The following is a 4895-nucleotide window of genomic DNA, read 5'->3' as shown; positions in this document are numbered from 1 at the left end:
TAAGTGTGTGTTGTTTGAGAGTGTATAGTGTAAATGGGTGTAGTGAGAAGGTGTATGGTGTAAGTGTGTGTAGTGAGAGGGTGTATAGTGTAAGTTTGTGTAATGAGAGGGTGTATAGAGTAAGTGTGTGTAGTTTGAGAGTGTACAGTGTAAGTGTGTGTAGTTTGAGAGTGTATGTAGTGTAAGTGTGTGTAGTTTGAGAGTGTATAGTGTAAGTGTGTGTAGTGAGAGGGTGTATAGTGTAAGTTTGTGTAATGAGAGGGTGTATAGAGTAAGTGTGTGTAGTTTGAGAGTGTACAGTGTAAGTGTGTGTAGTTTGAGAGTGTATGTAGTGTAAGTGTGTGTAGTTTGAGAGTGTATAGTGTAAGTGTGTGTAGTTTGAGAGTGTATGTATAGTGTAAGTGTGTGTAGTTTGAGAGTGTATGTATAGTGTAAGTGTGTGTAGTTTGAGAGTGTATAGTGTACGTGTGTGTAGTTTGAGAGTGTATAGTGTACGTGTGTGTAGTTTGAGAGTGTATAGTGTAAGTGTGTGTAGTTTGAGAGTGTATGTATAGTGTACGTGTGTGTAGTTTGAGAGTGTATAGTGTACGTGTGTGTAGTTTGAGAGTGTATAGTGTACGTGTGTGTAGTTTGAGAGTGTATGTTTAGTGTAAGTGGGTGTAGTTTGAGAGTGTATAGTGTACGTGTGTGTAGTTTGAGAGTGTATGTTTAGTGTAAGTGGGTGTAGTTTGAGAGTGTATAGTGTACGTGTGTGTAGTTTGAGAGTGTATGTATAGTCAATGATAGTACATAACAAGATGGGCCACTCAGCCAAAAAAGTGTCCACAGGAAGTATGCTCTTTGCTTCAGATGGCGCTGCAGTCTGTTTTGAAGCTCTCTTTCGTTTTTCCAGAAGAAGAATAGGAATAGCACCTCCTTGCGTGCGCAGATCGACTGCTGTTCATCAGCAGTTCGGGTACGTTCAGTGCGTAGTTTTAGGTTTAAAATTTTTTTAAATGACCTCTCGCCTTTCATTCTAAAGTCAAATTAAACGAAGAAAACCATCACCCTTTCCTCCGGAAGAGGTTTTTTGTCAGCGTAACCATTTTAAAAAAGCGTTCTTCCGAAATTCATTCAAAAACTTGCTAGTTTCACTTTGATTTTTTAAAACTCAAGTAGGATAACTCTGTTCGCAAAAGGTGCGCTTTTGCAAAGAGGGCGCCACCGAATTTTGAGGACACTTTTTTAATTGGCTCAAAGAGAGAAGTGGCCCATCTTGTTATGTACTATCATTGGTATAGTGTAAGTGGGTGTAGTTTGAGAGTGTAGAGTGTACGTGTGTGTAGTCTGAGAGTGTATGTAGTGTAAGTGTGTATAGTATGAGAGTGTTGCACATTGGTACCCCGTATTATATGCTCGCCGGTCGATGCACTTCACTGCACCTCAAAGCTAGACCAACCACTTTTAATCTCCTTGGCCAACAGAAAACATTGCTGCAGTTTGAGGGAACTTTTTACCCATTGAGGACGCACATCCTGGTTAATGGACAACGCTTGGAGAAGCACTCTTTTTTATTTACTGAAAGTATGGCTCATAGGCATAGACCGCTATATTGTTATCATAATCATGTTTGCTTGTGTACGTATGTGTGTGTGTGTGTGTGTGTGTGTGTGTGTGTGTGTGTGTGTGTATGTGTGTGTGTGTGTGTGTGTGTGTGTGTGTGTGAGAGAGAGAGAGAGAGAGAGAGAGAGAGAGAGAGAAAGAGAGAGAGAGAGTAAGAGAGAGAGTGCAAGTATATATATATATATATATATATATATATATATATATATATATATATATATATATATATATATATATGTATATATAAAATATATATATGTTACAGTAAGAATACGTATCTAGTGAATACGCGTAATCACTGAATATTTTAGTGAAAACACGTAATCCCCGTTTCACTCAGCGGTTTCACGTATAGGCACTTCAGTGAACGCGCTCACTATGGCGTCATTTGGCTTCGGAAAGTCCCATAGGGTTTTGTTTCCGGACATGACGTCTCATCGCGACAGTGGGTTCAAACTGCCCATATTTTTGTTTAATTTAGGGGACCAACATTCAAGTCCGATACATGTCTTTAAAGACCTGTGGATGGCCTTCAAAACGCTTCTTTCCAGGTCATGTGCGACTAATGAGTCTCGAAATATTTGAAGTTGAAAAATAGACAATTTTTAACCATTGATTTTTTATAAATTTTCTCGTCATATTTTTTTCAAACTACCTTTGTTGGTAAACCATTCTTTGTTCTTCCAGAAAACGTTTAAATGGTTATCGTAGAAGTCTTACCTTGGCTAGTGTAGTTTTACCCTTTTATCAACCAAATCCGCGAAAACCTAGCTGAACCCTTCCACCGCGACATCGCGCAGAGTCGTGACGTCACACATTTTCGCCTTCAGCTTTTGGCTCCCTCTCTTCATTGTTTGAAATGTACGAGACAGGGAAATACATCGCCAAGAGATTTTTAAACTTTTGTTCAAAAAGTTAATCAATTTTGGTAATGTTTTATAATCACTGACCTCACATTGTGCCTTAGTTCATTCGATAGTATAAGAAAACGAGACTTTTTAGACCCAAGTATTTCCTTTTCACTGAGCCCCCGCCCTCCCTCCTTTTTTCCACTGCCCAAAGCCTTTCATTGCGTAGGCCTAGGGCCTAGATCTAGTATGAAGAGTCCCGACTAGTGTTGTTAACACAGTCAAAAATTAAATAGGAACGCCTATTAAAGTATCTGATGCAATTATTTGTTTGATAAAGTTTCTTAGGTCTATTGTTAGTACCGATCCAGATTTTCTTTCTTTTCTGTCGTATGAACAAGAACGAAAAATGCTATGTACTGGATTGTGGGATCCACTACATGCCCCCCCCCCCCCCCCCCGTAAAAAAGGGCCCCATCCGATCCCCACCCGGTTTTGCAGGGACAAAGGGTCGTTAACAATGTGTAAAAGTAAGAGAGAGAGAGAGAGAGAGAGAGAGAGAGAGAGAGAGAGAGAGAGAGAGAGAGAGAGAGAGAGAGAGAGTAACGCAGTGATGGAGCAATCACACGCAAGCCACGCCACTGCAAGCACACGCAGCGTGTGAAGCGAGAGAGGGCTGCGGTGTGCTGCAGACCTCGATCTAGCCCGAAACCTAGCAACACACACGCGTAATGTGTCACCAACGATGTCAAGCGCAAGAGAAAATGCCTTTCTTCAATTGTCTAAAAATACGAAATAGTCCAGGCTGTTGACAAAAAGCAAGCTCCACTTGCAAAGATTTGTCGTTAGTTCGACATTCCACAAGGGCCGATTCACATCATTATCAAGGATAGAGAGAAGATAGTGGCAGCATACTCCAATGGAAAGTTTGCTCTAGATCGAAAGAAGATGAGACTACCTGATGCAGATGCTGCGGACCAAGCTCTTCTGATGTGGTTTTAGGAGACAAGGAGAAAGTTAGTGCCAAAACCCCTGTTTGTGGGTACTTGTGGCAAGGGAAACTACCCATGAACAAGTACAGCTATATTAGTCCACAAATGCTTACTTTCTTTGCATTTCGGATTTAACAGGGATCGGATATAACAGGACATTTTCTCTACTCCCACCATCCCTGTTATATCAGGTTTCCACTGTATCCTTCTTGTCTTATTTGTCTTATAATCGCCACCGCCGCCATCCTTCCACGACTCACGGTATTAGCTGTGTAAGCCTATTACGCTTTTCCACTGATGAAACAACCCTGAAGAAAGATGCCAGTTGCAACAAAGTGAGCACTTTTGCTCCTCCGTTCTTACTTTATTTTACTTTTTCCTTCCTCTAGTATCCTTAGGATGTCGAGGGGAGGTGCAGGTTTCGGTGTCTGTGATATATATGCTAATTACTTATATTGTTCCAGGGCCTTTTTAACCCCATCCAGTCAGGTCTTTCTTGGTCTTCCTCTTAATTTAAAGCCGGATTCGCGGATGTGGTAAGCTCTAGCCGCTAGTTGTTTCTGGGATATTCTGGTTAGATGTCTGAACCATTTGACTCTTTGACGCTCTAATAAATTTACTACTGGTAGACGTATGGTCTCATTCCTCATGCGGTCTCCTCTGGTGACGTTGGTGGTTTTGCGGAGACACCTAATTTCGCGTGCATTGATTTTCCTTTCTCATGCCTTGTTTAGAGACCATGTTTGGCACTGGTATGTTAATGTTGGTATGAATATTCTATTGATGAGCTGGGGATGTCACTTCAGTTGGGATGTTCTCGTGACTGAGAAGGGGTGCTTGCTGGTAGGTCACTGCATTTGCCTTCATAGTTCTTTTTCTTTGTCCATACGCCCATCTAGTGAGAAGATGCTTCCCAAATATTTAAATTCCTCTACTTGTTGGAGTTGTGTTCCGTCAATAAGGATGTTGAGTTTCCCTGGGTTTTTTCTTGCCTTCATAACTTGTTTTTGGAATGAAAATTGTCATGTTTATGTGTTTACATTCTTCATTGTATACTCCGATATGGCCGTATAGTTTGATCTCTTCTGCTGTGATGTTTTCTACGCCTATCGATTTGTTTGTGGGGCTATTCTTTATAACATGTTGGGTTTCACTCTGCAGTAGTGATGGTTCTGGAGTGGTTTCTTTCGGTGAGAAGCTGTTTGCTGTTGTTTCTGCTGTAGGATTCAGCAGCTCCTGGAAATAGCGTTTCTATTTTTCCTTAATCTTTGGCTTTCTGAAAATAGGGTTTTCCGTGCTCACCATTGACTATTTCAGTTTGGTTGAATGGTTCTTCCCGCATCCTCATGCTTGTTACCAGCTGTTCTCCGTATACTGACCAGGATCTGTTCTTACTTAGCTTCTTTTACTACCCTTGATGTATAGCGGCGGTCCTTTCTGTATAGGATGTAAT

The 4895-nt window shown here is 41.1% G+C and overlaps 1 protein-coding gene across 2 annotated transcripts in view; it reads left to right on the top strand.

The window, feature by feature from the left end:
* The window catches only part of LOC101853748 (E3 ubiquitin-protein ligase BRE1A), a 22925-nt gene that overhangs the window by 2328 nt on the left and 15702 nt on the right, over positions 1–4895 (top strand). Inside the window, exon 1 of one of the 2 annotated variants that reach the window (XM_005111672.3) lies at positions 1226–1563. The exons of the other annotated variant lie outside the window; for it this stretch is intronic. The gene's annotated coding sequence lies outside the window, so the exon portion shown is untranslated. Of the gene's footprint in view, positions 1–1225; positions 1564–4895 lie in introns of those variants that run through there. 2 annotated transcript variants of the gene reach the window in all.

The sequence above is a fragment of the Aplysia californica genome, unplaced genomic scaffold (genome assembly GCF_000002075.1).
Source record: "Aplysia californica isolate F4 #8 unplaced genomic scaffold, AplCal3.0 scaffold01099, whole genome shotgun sequence".
Taxonomy (NCBI): Eukaryota; Metazoa; Mollusca; class Gastropoda; order Aplysiida; family Aplysiidae; genus Aplysia; species Aplysia californica.
This window is presented reverse-complemented; position numbering and strand designations above follow the sequence as displayed.